This window comes from Carlito syrichta, unplaced genomic scaffold (assembly GCF_000164805.1).
Source record: "Carlito syrichta isolate Samal-C Ts95f unplaced genomic scaffold, Tarsius_syrichta-2.0.1 Scaffold304756, whole genome shotgun sequence".
Taxonomy (NCBI): domain Eukaryota; kingdom Metazoa; phylum Chordata; class Mammalia; order Primates; family Tarsiidae; genus Carlito; species Carlito syrichta.
Window position 1 is genome coordinate 20541 of NW_007248852.1, and position 17705 is coordinate 38245.

General features: G+C 38.1%; 1 pseudogene; it reads right to left on the bottom strand.

The window, feature by feature from the left end:
- Positions 1 to 13941: 13941 nt before the first annotated feature.
- On the bottom strand, positions 13942 to 17180 carry LOC103263193 (annotated as a pseudogene).
- Positions 17181 to 17705: the final 525 nt, after the last annotated feature.

A 17705-nucleotide genomic window follows, 5' to 3' on the forward strand; every position in this document is an offset into this window, starting at 1 on the left:
TTCTGAAGTTCTTAGTAACATCTCAAGAATAATATCAAATCCACAAATCTTTTTTTTTTTTTCCAGGCTTCTTCCTGGAACCCTGAATCTGTTGGCTACAGAATTAGACTGGGTTTATACCTATTTTATTCCTTTATGCAGTTTTAAGGTGTCTTGATAAAGAGTGAAGACAAATGTCTATATTCTGATCTTTGAAATTCCTTGACTTTTACTGAAACAGGAGGATGCTTGCTGGAAGCTAAATGTAACTTAGCTTCTTTTTGGATTTCTCAGCCTCCGCAAACTTTGGGTGTATGAAACAGAGTTCATTTTCTACCCAACCACCATCCCAACCTGCACCTCTTTAAAACGCAAATATTTCTGAATGGATTAAATCTCTCTCATTCTCAAGCTGCTCTCCTAAACCGTTTTCTCACCTTATTTTTATAAAGTTGTAGCACCCCAAGAGTTCAAGTGCCCGAAGAGAAGTGAGCCAAACACTGACACTTTAGCAATTAGGAGCAGAGAAAAGCTTATTTGATTTGGTCAAAGCGAGAGGGCACGAGAGGCAGTCTCACATTCCACCTACCTTTAAACATGACTGGGAGCTTTTATGAGTAAAGTCAGTTTTCAGGAGGTGAGATTCCCAGTGATCAAAGCTGCTCCTGTTCCCTGGGCAATCAAACTTCTGGATGTTATTGAGGAGGTCTGCATATCTTAAAGATCGTTGCTCTTTAAAAGAAAAATAAGTTCACTAATATTGCAGGCAGTACCCTTGGGCTAGGATAAGAGTATAAGAGGGGACCCCCCCCAAAACCAGAATTATCTTTTTGGGGAGCGGGCCCCTTGTAGTACAGGCTTCCCCCGCTAGGTAAGTGTTCTAGGAACCATCAACATCAGTGTACCGGCTAGTGTTTTTGTGAGAGGCTGTGTTGAACTTCAGTGAATTTGTGGCAAAGAGGTGACTAGGTTTTGCACCATGGCCGTGCACCTGCCTACACTGCAGTGTTCAGCAGTTTTTGACTAAAAATGGCATGACCCTCATGTTCCACCCTTCCTCTCTATTCACCCAGTCTCAGCTGGAGTAACTTCGTTTTGTTTGTTTCCCTGCCTGAAAACAAGTCCTCCAAGAGAAACATTTTTGCCAGTATGGAAGAAGCGAAACCAAAATAAAATGGCAGAAGCACCAAAGGCTTCAAAGCTGAGGAGTTCAGAAACTGTTTGGAGCAGTGGAAAAAGTGTCTTGATAGGTGTATTGCATCAAATGGAAGTACTTTGAAGGTGACTGAAGTTGAAACATATAAGAATCAATACACAATTTCATCTAATCAATTATTAGGAACCACTCTCTACTGAAATAACTATGTGCAGACAATCATGCATGGAGAAAGGAAAGCATGAAGAAAAGGAAAATGAGTAAAACAAACATCTTATGATATTTATAATATAGGCTTGGTTGCAAAGTCCCAGGGAAATCTCATCAATATCCTAGTTTCGTCACCATCCACTTGCCTTAAGTCATGAGCCAGTATCTCCAGCTAGGAGCTCTCTTTTGAGTTCCATGCTCACCTACTGGGCAGACCCTTTCCCCAGCCTCACCAGGTCCTGACATCAGCATGTACAAAGAGCATCATCAGCTTTTGTCCTGGCTCTGCTCCTCATTATCTGGTCCCTGCCTCCTCAGGTGGAGCTACCATCCATGTGCTCAAGCCAGGGATTTGGGAATCACTCTTGACTCTTTTCTTTCCTCACTCCCCTGATCTCACCGGTAGTTAATTGCTGTCAAATCTATCTAACAATCTTTCTCAAATTCATTCCACTTCCTAATCCTCACTGCCACACTTTAGCTGATGCCACCATCTGAATTACTCCAATGGCCTTCCATCTAGTCTCAGTAACGCTTTGCATCTCCCTGGGACACATCTCCCATTCATCTTTTGGGCAGTTTTCCTTAAGGAAAACAGAATATATATATATGGTGAGATGCTTTTGCAAGATACTTCCATGTCATTCCAAACTCTGCCTATGCATAACAGTATCTTACTTTGTAGTATAATTTTTTTCTGCATACTATTCTACAAACTGATTAAAATTGTATCTGTCTTACTCAATATTGTATTCCTGGTGCCTAGCACAATGTCTAGAACACAGCAGAGGTTTAATATATACTTTTGAGTTTTGAACAAATGAATGAATGTCATGCTTAATATTCCTTTAGAAGCTCTTTTTCTCCATCTTGATCTTTCTGACATGTAAATATAAAATTGATTTAACCATATCCCAAGAGGCAGCTCTAGACTAATACATGTCTTATTTGGTTATTAAAACAAATTTGGTAAAGAAGATAATGTTTGATGGAACTTTCATGAGATGAGCTTCATTTTACTCCAAAGCAGGAGGCAAAGGTATCTGGTTAGATTAGGGGAAGGGGTGTTGCAGGGAGATGTTAGATAGGGTTTTTAGCCTTAGTGTTTAGCATTGTTCTGGCTACTATGGATTAAGTTGCCTCCTTCCCCCAAATTCATATGTTGAAGTAATAACCTTCAGTGCCTCAAAATGTGATTGCATTTGGAAATAGATTATTGTAGATGTAATGGTTAGAATGAGGTCACTCATACTGGAGTAGGGAGATCCTAATCTAGTAAACCTGTTGCAGTTATTAAAAAGGGACATTTGGACACAAATACACATAGAAGAAAGATAATCTGAAGATATGTAGAAAGAAGATGGTCATCTAAAGCCAGGTAGAGAGACTTGGAACAGATCCTTTCTTTCACAGCCCTCAGAAGGATTCGACCACCGACACTTTGACACCTTGACAACCTTCAGAACTGTGATGATAAATTTCTGTCGCTTGCATCATTAGTTCTAGGCAACCCTAGATATACTGGCCAAGGTTGTAGAAAGTTAATACTTGGTGAATTGACAAATGGATAAATGAGTAAATAAATACATAAATAACTGGGGGGAATGACTCTCAGGATTGAGGAGAACAAGAAAAATGTAAGTTCAGTTGTTAAGTTATCCAAAGTGGCAGAGACAGTCCTTGGAGTTCAGTTGGTGATTTGAAGACAACAGTGCATCTGAAATTCAAATGAAGATACTTGGAGAGGTGGTACATTAATGGTTTAAAAGTGATGAGATAGAGCAAGTCAAGAAAAAAAAAAAACAAAAACAACCCTTTCCTGTCCCATTGAATTTAAAAAGAATTAGAAAAGGTGACTCCTCAACAATGTGAGCAAGTGGGTATGTGATACAAAAAAGTCTCATGATCTGCCATTCTAGAGCTCACATGCATAAATACATAAATAGTCATTGGAGTGCTCAGCTCAGCCTGATGTCTTTTTTTTTTTTTTTTTTGGAGTCTCACTCTGTCGCCCATGCTGGAGTGTAGTGGCACACTCACGGCCACCACAACCTCGACCTTCTGGGCTCCCACAATCCTTCCGCCTCAGCCTTCTAAGTAGCCGGAACTACAGGCACACACTACCACGCTCGGCTAATTTTTTTATGTATTGTAGAGATGAGGTCTCACTAAGTTGCCCAGGTTGGTCTTGAACCCGTGGGCTCAGGCAATCCAATTGTCTTGGCCTCCCAAAGTGCTGGGGAATTACAGGTTGAACCACCGAGCCCAGTCTGGATGGCTTTTAAACTGCTAGCTTCCACGAAGCAGCAAATGTCAAGCCAGGAGCCCAAGATTGTGTGTGCATGCTAATGTTTCTCACTTTGATAGTTTTGGCTTCCTTTTGAATTGGTCCTTTGGATATTTTCCTACCTTGATATAGTGAATGTCTTCATGGTGGGCTCATTAGCCTTCATGGGAGGTAAACCCTGAGGAGATTACTTGGTTAGTATCCTACTGCCTATGTTGGTGCAGGTAATTAACATGGTTTTTCTGTTCTAGGAAGTTGTAGGGGATCAAAGTATGCCACTTTAAAATGTGTTACTTTATCATAAAGATTATTTTTAGTTGGAAAAAAATAAGAATCAGCAGATGCAGAAAGATGTATTTCCAAGCTTCCCTTATCTAAATAAAAGAAAAAACGTCTGAGAAATGAGAACCACCATAAAATGCTTCAGTAGAAGTTTTATAGCCACAAAAAAGATGGAAAGTCAGTGCTGAGCTGGACCTGCATAGACAAGCCTTATTCTGTTTCCCCACACATTTACCTTCTCACAGTTTGCCAGCTTCAGAAGCCTAAAACCCCTTTCCTTTGGTCGCTTCTCTATACATTTATTGTTCTTTGGCAAGATGCTATGTAAACCAAAGTTCTAACCACCCATTTGAGTTACTTATCACTGAGGTTTTTTTGGTGTAATATGTGCTGCACATAAACTTTATTTTTCTCATTAGTCTTTGTCAGTCTTATTTGCATGACCCCAGTCAATGTATCTAAGGTGGGCAGAAGAAAATAAAAATTTTCCTCTCTTCCAAAGTTATTTAAACCTATTTCCTCTTCTGTAGAACTTGTAGAGCTACCAAAGCACATCCCTAACAGGGGGGATGGGAGAACTATGATATACTACCTAACTCTGGGAACTTCTTTCTAGAACTTTCTCTGTGTTCCATGGTGGTATTCAAAGTCACAGGATGAGGTTAACTTTTTATAGTTCTCCCAACTGAACTGTGAGCTTCTGATTTAGAGCCTTTTGTACTGGAGTAGACATGTCCATTTTCCATCTGTGTCTCCATTTTGAATCCGGATAATGCAATTTGCCTTAATTGATTTTATGAATTCAACCTACAATCTCTAAGACAAGATCTTTTTGTAAGTTCCAAAGGACTTACCAAATGTCTAGATACACATTGAACTTTTAAGAAATATAGACTAAAACTTGCATAATTAATTGATGGAATCTGTCTTGCCACCACACACTGCCTGAACTTGGATTACATTCCAACATTTAAGAGTTTAGCAACCAGAGTATGAGGTGGCACAGGGAGCTTGCAGTTCAGTGGGCCCCTTCCAACCAAGTCATGGATGCCTGGGGCAGTCAAGTCATTGAAAACCAGAGGAAACCTAGCAAGAAACAAATAGAATGCTTCTAAGTATCAGGCTACTAATGTTGTTAAAGTTTATTATTTTAGCTAACATTTATTGAGCACTCCATCTGTGTCAAACCCCAGCACTAAATGCTTTATATTTAACAGTAATTATTGGAAAGATATTATTCCTATTTCTCAGATGAGGAAATTAAAGCTTAGAGAAATTAAGCAACTTGCTCCAAATCACAGAACTTAAATGGCGTATAAGCGGTTGGAATTTGAACCTGAGTCTGTCTAAATTTACAGCATGTGGGCCAGGCATGGTGGCTCATACCTGTAATTCCAGCACTTTGGGAGGCTGAAGTGGAAGAATTGCTTGAGACCAGGAGTTTGAGACCAGTCTGGGCAGCATGGCAAAACCTCATCTCTACAAAAAAATTTTAAAAAATTAGCCAGGCTAGGGGGCGTATGCCTATAGTCCCAGCTACTCGGGAGGCTGAGGTGGAAGGATTGTCTGAGCCTAGGAGGTCGAGGTTGAAGTGAGCCATGATGGTGACACTGCACTTCAGCTTGGGCGACAACCAAACCCCAACAACCGAAACAACAACAACAAAATATATATATTACAACATGTGCCATTGACAGAGGAGATATCCTTTACTGTTAAGTTATGTTTGGAAAATGGTGGACTTAACTGCTGTCAGTGTGGAAACTTTGTCAGAGAGTAGAGGATTCTGTCAGTATTTGTGTCTAAAAAACGAACTCCTTCTCCAGCTTCCTTTTCAGCCTTCATTTAACACCTCGTCACTTTTGTAGAAATGTTTTCTATTAAGTTGTTGCTAGTTTTGGGTTGATGCTCGCTGTTCCATATTCTTTTCCAAGATTACAGCACCAGTTTGATCTGAAGAAGTGATCTTTGCCTTAACACTCCCAATACATAAGAATAAAGGGACATCCTTATGCAATTACTGCATGACCTACCCTTGTCCCCATAAAGGATGTAAACACAGATGACCCTGTTTATTACTCCCATGGTGATTTCAGCAAGAGTTTATGTGTGCACAAGTAAGTCTGCATACATGCTGGGACAGCAAAAATGGAACATGATACATTATTGCTAATCTTCAGGTTTCTTTATTTTCTCTACTAATTGCACAAGGGGTCAAGAATCACTTGTGAAACCAATTACAGAAGACCATACAGAAGAGTGCACCAGTTAAAATGCTATGGGATTACATTATTCATTACAAGCTCAAGTATGAGAAAAAATTCTGATTTTTATAAAAGTTATTTCTAAAAGGAGTCAGATAATTGTATAAAATTTGCTACTGTTTGGGTGTCCCCCTATTCCAATGAAATGTTTCTCTGAAAAACGCACATATTGGTTTGTTTAGAAAAATCTCTAGTGTATTTTCTTTAGCCTTTCCTGCTCATTTCACTCAGCACATTGGGTTTTACTCAAACGTTTTATACATATTGTTTTATTTGGTTGTGTGTTGTCTTTGACATATTGTTTTTCTCTCTGAGTTTTATCTATTTTTTAAAAGTTGTATCAGTAAGTTGCTCCTTTAATTACTTACATAGACACTCGTGTTTGCATATGAAATAAAGACCATTTGTTGTTTTTTAAAGGATCATCACCTTCCTGAGAAATATGCACAATTCTCAGCTTGTGTATAACATGTGTTTCCAAGCACCACTGTCAGACCTGGGTGGTGGATTGCAATGAAGACTGGTCAGGGAAAAAAGGGCACAAGTGTCCAGAGAGCTTCTTGGTGCATGTGGTACAGAAAGGGAAACGTGAGGTCAAAAGTTGGAGAAAGCAAAGTGAGTTAACACTGCAAGATAAGCCAGTACCATGAATTAAGAGGATGAAGCTGGGATAGTGACATCATAGCCAAAGGAGTCAGGAAAACGCTACTGAAGCGCTAAAGCAGAGGTATGGAGGTGGCAATACAATTCAGACAAAAGATCAAGGAATATGATCTAACAGGCAAAAATATGGAGTCCAGGAAGGGTCTGAGAGTCTGACAATGAATAATGGGTCCTTACATGTGTCTTAAAGGAATATAACTCCTCATTTCTGGAAAAGGGAAGGATGATGTCTGGAAGCTGGGTGGTACTTTCCAGACTAGAGAAAGGCAAGGCACTGAGGTGCTTTGGGCAAATCATTTTAATAAAGGGAAGGCTAAGTTCTCCTTAGTTATTGACTGCTTGACTGAGATATTCTGAGTAATAAAAATATAATATTGGTAGTTGGTAAGTATCATTTGGTAATTATGTCACAAAATAAATACCAAATGTCAATTTGTGTGTGTGTGTGTGTGTGTGTGTGTGTGTGTGATACCAGCTAAATTGTCTATAATCAGGAGTTTCAACTATAAATATTACCCATCTTCTAAATAGCGTTATTGGGTTTTGCTTTTCAATAATCTTAAAATGTATCTCTGCTGTAAATAAATAAATTACTGTACAATTCCAGCTTGAAGTTAGTATTCTTATGAAATGAGCAATTTTCTCTGTATAACCTATTCCTAATTAGCTTTCATATTGCTTGCTATGTCTGAAAACTCCAATATTGATGGCAAGGTCAGAGTTGCCAACCACCACTTGCTAAGGTCAGTAACATGATTCATGGGTGCAAAACAGGCAAGTTTTGGAAAGGCCAGGTGCTAGTTTATGCAACTGGTCTGATGACAGACATAGCAGATGGCTCAGAAAGGAAAACTTTGGAACACTACGTGTGGATCTTTCCGTAAACATGAATCGTTCTTGAAAAGTTTATTCAGTTTATTGGACAGGGTCATCTTCTTCCCCATGAGGAATGAATGTTTCCATTTACCAATGTCAAAAGACTAAATCCCACCATTAGTTTCAGAAATCTCAAAGAACAAGTGTTTTCTTTTTATAAGAGATATTTGAAACTCTGGCAAGAGTCTTGAGCTATAATTTGTATAAATTGGGATACCTTCATGGAACAAGAGGTTATTGTGCAAAACTTCTGGGATTCTGACATGAAAATTAGTAAATTTAGACTTTCTCCCTCTCCCACTGACTTAATTTATTGGATGACTAAATGAATCATGTAGTGTCTTTATACCTCAACTTTTTCCGTTGAAAATGTAAATAAAATTGACACACAATACAAATAAGAGTTTATATCTAGGCTGTGTGCAGTGGTTCATGCCTGTAATCCCAGTACTCTGGAAAGCAGAGGTGGGAGAATAGCTTGAGCCCAGAAGTTCAAGACCAGCCTAGGCAACATGGCAAGATTTTATCTCTACCAAAAAAAAAAAAAGTCAAAAAATTAGCTGGGCATGGTTGCATGAGCCTTGAGTCCCAGCTACTCAGGAGGCTAAGGTGGAAGGATCTCCTGAGCTCAGGAGATAGAGGCCGTGGTGAGCCGTGATCGTGCCACTGCACTCCAGCCTGGGTGATAGAGTAAGACACCAACTCAATAAAACAAAAACAAAGCAATAACAACAAAAATCCTCAAAACAAAAGCAATAGGATTAAACAAACAAAAAAACACCACATGTTCTCATAAGTGGGAGCTAAACTAAGGATTTGCAAAGGCACAGAGAATGAATAATGGACACTGGAGACTCAGGGGGTGGTGGAGGGATGAAAAATCACATATTGGGTGCAACATGCCCAGGTGGGTGTGGTGGGTACACTAAAAACCCAGACTTCTTCACCACTATACAATGCAACCATGTAACCCAAAATTATTTGTACCCCCTAAGGATATTGTTATTTTTTTATTTTACTTATTTGTAAAATAAAATAAAAGATTTTCTAATCCATGTCTCTTTGGATAGTTTATATATGCTTATAACATTGTATATCTTCAAAATAAACCTATAAACAAATCAAACTTTAGAAAAATCAGACATGAAGAAGGTAAATCTTATTTATTTCTTGTCTGAAACTAATCTATGATAGAAGTTTAATATTCAATGAATGAAGTTTAATATTTATAGCCCCCTTTCTCCCTAATATACCATTTTTGAGCAAAACAGAATTACTAGTTCTTCTTTTTTAAGACTCATGTAGATTTGCTCATTACATTTTTATTCTGAATAAATCATGTGTTTTTAAAACCTCTCTAAACATTTTATGAGCAAGTTTTGTTCTTGAGATTGAATCTGTGGTCCTTTTTTTTAAATTTTAGAGTAACTGACTCTGAGGTCCCTAAGTTTAAACTAAGAGTATAAAATTTCTCAGAAGTCATTCTGAATAAAATTAATGATAAAAGGTTTTGTAGAACTTGCCTCAGTTTACCATTAAAACACTTATTCAGATTCTCTCATTAATTTTAGTACAAGAAGACAGTAGGAACAAAGAAGACACAGCACCAAGAATGATCTTTAAATCAAATCATTGATTGATTTGATCACTCTACTTATGTAATGAGATTATACATACTTTAAAATAATTTAATTAACTGATGTTACTTGAAGTTGGAAGTCAAATTAGGATGCTTAATGGAATCACCTGAGAAGCTTCCTCCAGATAACCTGATCCAATTGATCTGGTTTGGGCTTTGCTATCAGGAGCTTTAAGAAGCTTATCCCATGACTTTAATGTACACCACTGGTTTAGAGACAGGACATGATTGGGAATCAGAAGACATTGGTTCCAATAATAACCTCATTAAATAGGAGAAGGTACCCGAGAGTAAGGCATAAGACAGAAGACAAACATTATACTTGCCATACCACCTCTACCTAAGATGGAGCTTTAAGAAAGATTATATTTTGTTCTTCTCATCTAGAAGACTGGACCTTGCAAAATATGGCCTTGGATTGGCAGTGGTGAAATTGTCCTACACTTCCGAGTTTATTTGACCAATTCCCTACCATATACATTTTCTGTCTTTGTAATAATGAATAGGAATGAACTTTTGGCCTTTTCTAGTCACAGTTTTCTAGCAACAATATTGTAATACAAGAGAATAAAGGCATCTTCTAAGATTCCAGTGTAATTTCTCTTTCAAAACCTTTGAGAACAATTTTTATCTTAAGTATTATGCTTTATTTGTCATGAATATTAGATAATTAAAAGAGTCTGGACAGATTTTGAAAAATTTCTGGAGAAAGCTGGATTGGTTTTCATATAAGCATACTCATTCAGAAAAATATGTGTTTCTTTCCTAGTCCATGATAAGTCAAAATATTGCATCTTTTAATAAAAATAAGAGCTGCTACTCTAGGAAATAAAAATAGGAAAGATAGCATAAATCATTGTTTCTTTGATTACAAACGTCATCTGGTGCTTTGTCCTGTGTGGAACTGGGTGATGGACTGTCATCTCCCATTCTAGTCTCCTGCATGGAACCAGGTAATATGATCACTACTGGTTCCCAGTTTGGGAAAACTTGAGGTTTAGGGTGAACTGCAACTGAGGTTAACTCTGGAAGTGATGCTGACACCTTCCAATTGCAGTATTTACCTCTAAATTGCTTTAGAGACCCAGAAAGACTAATCAGGATGGCATTTCAATTTTTCTTTGGCTTAGAATCAAAAGACAAAATTTTCTAATCATAAATTATTATTAGAAATGATACGAATATCATAAGTGGGACTTGGCTATTAATCACAATAGCACAAAGCGGCGGGCAGGGGGTTGGCAGTTGCTGGGTACTGCCAGGGGCAGGGGGCAGATAACAACACAAAGGGTACCTGGTTCTGTACCAGGGAAGTGAAGGCCAGTGGGAAGCTGCATACAACCTACTTGTGTAGTTAATCCTCACTTGTACCTCACATCTCTATAATAAAATTTAAATAGAAATGATACCAATATCATCAAACACTTTCCATATTAAGTGGGCTTGATGGAAGATTAAGTTAATTCATGTCATAAAATAGAAAAGTTTTAATATGGAAAAACATAAAATAATGCAGAACAGGGAAGAAAGAGTATAAAATGTGCAGGTCATAGTGTTCCACATAGTTACCAAAGTTGAGAAACAGATTTGGTTCTAGGTTTTCTGGTTTTCAAAGAGAAAAGAGCACAAGAAAAAGATGATATATTTTTATGTCGTCTTTAAAAAGAAAACACACTTGTTCTTGGGGAAATAGACACATTGTTCTCAGAAAAGAGAGATAGGTACAATCTCTTCAAGAATCATTATTTGAGGGAGAAGGGCTTAACTGTTCTTTCTATGTTCTCCTTGGCCAGTAAATTCCTTAAATATTTAGAGGCTGCTACTTGTGTCAACAACTTTGAGAAGGTTAAATACCAACCTGTACTCGTTCAGTGGATCCAAAGTGTGCTATCAAATCTTTTCATTGAGACCTCACCATCAACCAAGTCTAAAGAGATTTGTGAGGGGATGTGTTGAAGGCAACCCACCACTTTTCAAATATTGTCACTCCTGTTGTATAAATCACTTTGAATTCATTCCTGGAACTAAAATGGTATCCCAATTAACCAACTGGATCCCATTGGTTTTAATTTATGTAGTAGTAGTTACAGACTGTTTGGGGTGAAATTAAGACAGGGGTTCTTGTCCTTAGCAGTGCCTCAAAATCTCCTATGGAAAAAAATACCTAATATTCCAAGAGTTCACATTTATTTAACAAAATCAGAATATCTGGAGGGGAGGCGTGATGGTCCAGCACCAATATTTTTGATGCAAAGTCAGGATTGAAAAATCACTGCAACAGTATTTGCTATTTTATGCTAAAGACAGATTATACAGCATATTAAGAGGAGGATCTATTAACAACTACCTTAGAAAACTGATTGGTACTAACTTCTGTATTTTTTTTCTTTTTTTCTAGAGACAAAGTCTTGCTTTGTCACCCAGGCTGGTGATCTCCTGCCTCAGCCTCCCAGCTTCCACATCCGTCCAATTTTTATTTTATTTCATTTTTTGGTAGAGTCTGGGTCTCACTATGTTGCCCAGACTGGTCTCAGACTCCTGACCTCAAGAAAACCTTCTGCTTTGGCCTCCCAAAGTACTGGGATTATAGGGTGAGCCACTGTGCCTGGCCAACTTCTGTATTTTATAAATGCCTTAGAATATAGTCAATTTTTCCAAAAAATTTTCTCATGCACTGCTTATAAATATCATGGCATTTAAAAACTACAATAACAGTTACTAGTATTCCTATAGTATATTTTGTTAAAAATGACTTTATAATATTTGAAACCTCCATAATAGCCGGACTCGGTGGCTCAGCCTGTAATCCCGCTGAGGTTGTGGGAGGCTGAGGTGAGTGGATTGCCTGAGCCTGCGGGTTCGAGACCCACCTGGGCAACTTGGTGAGACCTCATCTCTACAATAAATCAAAAAATCAGCCGGGCGTGGTAGCGCATGCCTGTAATTCTGACTACTCGGAAGACTGAGGCGGAAGAATCACCGGAGCTCAGCAGGTCGAGGCTGCGGTGGCCGGGAGCAGCCACTGCACTCCAGTCTGGGCGACAGAGTGAGACTCCAACTCAAAAAAAAAACAAAAACAAAAACAAACTTCCGTAATAATAGAGGTAACCTCTTGCCATCTCTGTTTTATGCACAGATCTCACTATTTTTGGTTTCTACCTTCCACTTATCTTGAGAGAGCTTGCCTGAATCTCTGACAAGGTGAACTGGATATTATGTGGAACCAAGTGAGTCAAAATGACTTTCAGAACTTTCCTATCCATGATGTCTTTCCGCTGTAGTTACTATGGCCAAGGACGGATGGTCTGCGAAACACCAGGGCTGTATATGATGTTACCTCAAACAAGCACCTCTGATGGTTTTGTGGTATGGGCAGGTTATTAATACTCAAATAACACTTCCAGAGTTTGGTGTCTAGCTTATCTCTGAAGTCAGGTTTTAGTTTTTTCTCTTCATGAACTTTATTAGTGTCTTTTTATGGCCATGTCTCACATCACATGTCACTGTGAATAATTCCAAATTGGAGTGTATTTTAAATAAGAAAAATTGATGTATAATTTAAACTAGAAGGAGGGAATAGGAAGCTTATTTTTGTTTGTGGTATGAATTTGAAGCTCTAACATTTAATTGGATTGGCTTTGAATCTTGTGGCTTATGATCAGAAACCACCTCAAGAGCCCCAATTTTCAAGGTTTAAAATGCATCCTTTCTATCCTAAACGTCTATCTCTGTTTAGAGACCACACGATTATAGTAAGCAGGTACCAGAGATGCTTTCCACTTCCCATCTTATCTTTCCTCAGCGCACTAATCTTCTCTGTTTCTCTCTTCTAAAAATCTAGTTTATTTTTCATGTTATAAACAGATCCAGTCAGTGAAATCAGTTATTCTGCATGTGTAATAATTTTTCAAAATAAGTTTTCCCAAAGAACTTTTTTCTATCAACTCTGAAAATCCTGATCTGACAACATACCCAAATAAAGCTCTTAAAAATCACCTCTTAAAATCTGGAGGAAAATGTAGCATGTTTTTCCTGTAACATTTACTGCACTACAAATGGCTAAAGGGCAAATTATGTTATAAAAGGTGGCTACTACAACAGTTGAGTTCAGGAAATTAATGTTTTGATGCGCTTTGCTCCAGTTTGAGTCAACAGTCTACTTTTTTTGTTTGTTTGGAAGGTGGTTTGGAGGGCACACAAAGTGGACTTGAGGATTTACATTGCATGAAAAAAATCTGACTGCAAAGTAGTGTAAGCTGCCTTTTTTCTTAAGACTTGGACATTTAAAGACAGAAACCTTACATATAAAGCTCCTTTATTATTAAAGCTTATTTATTATTATACAGTTCTTTATTATTAAAAGAGAAAATCTCATTTGTTACATTATCATACTGCTGGTCAGAGAAAGGCTGCAGTGATGAAGAAAGTCAATGTTGGAACAACCAAAGTCCTCATTTCTGTGACATTCATTGACAAAGAAAGAATGTTCAACACAGCTCAACACAACCTTCTTGGTTTTCTTCACATTGATGTCCTCCCCACCAAAATCATCACAACACAAATTAAAGTTCTTCATTTTTACGATTCACCCCAAACTGACAGAGCAATATATCACACCAATACTTCTAAAGCTGCCAGGAAATCCTTCACACGTTATCATAATCTGTCCACTCGTCTCTGTGTCATCATTCTCAATTGTGGGTTTGAACGTGATGATTTTCCAGGGTTTAAACTTGGAGCCCCAAATCAGGCCATTTTTTCCCTCAGATAATTCTTCTGTAAACCTTCACTGATAATTTGGAATTCCCTCATTCCATCTTCACTTGAGAGAGCACGTGTTTCATCATTTTCACTGTCTTCCTGGCAGCCCATGTCTTTTAACAATCTGTGTTCTGCCTCAAGTAAATTTGAAAGAACATCAGTTTGTGGGAAGGTTGAAGACTGAGAGATCTGTCAGAAAATCACCGAGGCATTGCCACTTTCTTGTGGAATTTCATTTTCATCAACTTTTGGTTCATATCCCTTTCTTGGTGAATACTATTGCTAGAATGTAAATTAAATGAGTTGTCATCCTTCTCTGAGTAAGCATGGCTTTCATCGTCACATTCTCTTCTACTCTATCCCTTTTCAATGTGTTTGAAAATCTATATTCGGCCGGGCATGCTGGCTCAAGACTGTAATCCCAGCACTTTGGGAGGTCAAGGTGAGAGGATTGCCTGAGTCCAGGGGTTCGAGACCAGCCTGGCCAGCTTGGTGAGACCTCATCTCTATAATAAATCAAAAAGTTAGCTGGGTTTGGTGGCGCATGCCTGTAGTTCCAGCTACTCAGAAGGCTAAGGTAGAAGGATTACCTGAGCCAAGCAGGTTGAGGATTTGGTGACCGTGAGTGTGCCACTGCACTCCAACCTGGGAAACAGAATGAGACTCCAATTCAAAAAACAAAAAAAGAAAAGAATAAAAGAAAATTCATATTCACTTTTCTTTTCAGTGTGCATTCGTGTCCATTTGGTTAGACAGGACTGCTGATTAAGTATGTCAACAGATGAAGAGGAATTTGAGCTAAACACTCCTTCACTAAATTTGTTGATGGACTAAAGTTCTTGACAGTTGATTTTGAAGCATTCAAGTTGCCAACAACGTATGTAGACTCGTGAGGGAAAGAGGTCTCAACTTTACTTTCTTTAGTTTGGCTTTTCTACTGCATAGGTTTTGTAGGTGAGGCAGGAGGTATCAGGACTAAACCTTTACAAACACTGGATAAGTTCTGTTCTTCATTGGCTGTGACTGAAGCTTTCCTACTTCTGGTAATCCAGAGAGCTGTAAATCTTTTGTGTTACCTTTCTTAATGACCAGTGTCCTTGGAACTCAAGATTTAGGATTCGGAGGATAATTCCATACACCTGCAGCTAAAGATTGATTCTGATTTGGTTCTCTTACATGTTCATGATTTGAAGATGGAAAATCCTCAGTCTCAAATAGTTTGAATTTTTCTCTTGTCTTCGTTCCTTGCAGTTTCATTGTCAGGTGTGTTTTTTTCATGTAATCCTTGGCTTCCTCCTGAATGGAAAAAAGTACTGCTATGAGAATGGAAACCATCCACCATGGTATCCCCCTCAGTGATTTATATTTTTAATACATTTCTTCCACGTGTATGCCATTCAATTTTTTCTTTCCTTCTAAAATTACATCAGTTAGAATGTTCAATACCAGAATTGAAGTCATTTGAGGGCTCGTGTCATTGATGATTCACATTATAATGATTTTCAGATTTTAGAATGCTTCTCAAAATTCAATGATGGATTTGTTGATGGTGGTGAAGTTGGAAAATAAAGCCAGGCTGGAGCAAAGTCATGCTGTGCCACTTATGTCCAGTCTGTCCAACTCAGTAAAACAAGCTGCAACACTTCATGGCAAATGCAAATTTCAACAGGACTGCACAGGTGGGTGTTGATTTATTCTCTGGAATCTTTATGCTTTCCAGGTTTTTAAAAACTTGTATCCCCTTAAATAATATCCAAGTTCTTTGAAGATACTTAACCAATGTCAATTTGACATAGAGTTACTTCAAATAAGCTACAAATAACATACTTCTGTTTTAAAGTTTTCATGTGACTATCTCTAGAATTAGGAAATCTCCTTGAATTTAGGATCAAAATCTTTTTTATTTTCCATGTACTTGCCACTGTTGTACTTATCCCACTTCAGATGAAATATCTAATTTATGCGCCAAAAAACAAGAACTAAAAGAAAAACGGTGTCTGAAGAACATTCCTAAACATTGGCATATACGAAGACATACATAGTTGTTTCAAGCCTACAATGCTGCTTGGAAGCAGTAACATCTTAAATTTCCACATAGATAAAATGAAAAACACTCTGCATTTTTTTGTTTGTTTGTTTGTTTTTTGAGTTGGAGTCTCACTCCGTCGCCCAGACTGGAGTGCAGTGGCCGCTCCCGGCCACCGCAGCCTCGACCTGCTGGTCTCCGGCGATCCTTCCACCTCAGCCTTCCAAGTAGCTGGAACTACAGGCGCGTGCTACCACGCCTGGCTAATTTTTTGATTTATTGTAGAGATGAGGTCTCGCCAAGTTGCCCAGGCGGGTCTCGAACCCGTGGGCTTAGGCAATCCATTCACCTTGGCCTCCCAAAGCGTGAGATTACAGGCTGAGCCACCGAGCCCGGCCTGCATTTTTTCAATGTCTTCATTTAGAAAAGTTGTCATGTCAGATGAAGAAGGATGAGGTCAAAAATTCTTAAAACTTTTAATAAAAGTCAAAATAAACTTCCATGAAACTTCAGCAATATTTTAACAGCCATTTGAAGGTGCTGAAAACTAGTACACAAATCAAACATATTTCACAGTTTTGACTGAAGAACACCAGCAACACAAGAGGGACGGTGAACAGGGAGGCAAAAAATGCCACCAGCCGACATGCTTTAATCAGTTATATAATCCATTTGAACCAAAATATTCAAGGAATGCCTGGGTCTCTCTCTAGGTAGCTTATTGAATTGTTTACTGATATCAATTTACTTCATTAAAAATGTTCTTGCCATTTTAAATAAACTTCTGGGGCAAAATCATCTCAAAACATGGGACTTCCAAAATGGGCACCTTTTACCCAAAACCTAAAAGATGATTTTTATATCTCATTAATTCAATGATCTACCAGGCAAGGCAGTAGGAAGAGCATCTCCACCAGAGAATGTTCTGGCTCAAGCAACCACGCACATCTGGGTAGAAGCAATAACAGCAGCAGCAACAACAAACCTCTCATCTCTTCTTTGTTTCTTTTGTTCAATCCCTGGATCTCTCTGTTCATCTCTTACTTTTTTCCACTTTGTGATGAGCTATAGAAATTAGGATTCTTCCTCTACTCGTTATACATTTTGACTGGTACATTTATCAGGGTGTTGGGTAATGGCTATTATATACCTAGGAGAGAGTTCAGAGAGCACTTTTTGACTCTTTACATACCAGAGGTTTTCATGTTACATGAATTTTATTGTGGGAATTGAAAATTTTTCTTACAATGTGTGCAAATAAATTAGAAAATATATTTCAGTTCATATAACAGGTATGAATAAATGAACTTCCTGTAACATTAAACATTTTCAACACTGACATAGCCTACATTTAAAGAGTACAAATAATAACATCATATCCATTAATATGTTCACTTTAGGCACTCATTTTACAGGACACTGAGCTAGGAGCTGTGAAGCATTAGAAGTTGTGTAACACAAGGTCCTCACTCTCAAGGAAACAGTCTGGATGGTTCCAAAAGCCCTACAAGTTTGACAGACTTTGGAGAATTCAATATATTTTATCATGGAGTTAATTTTCC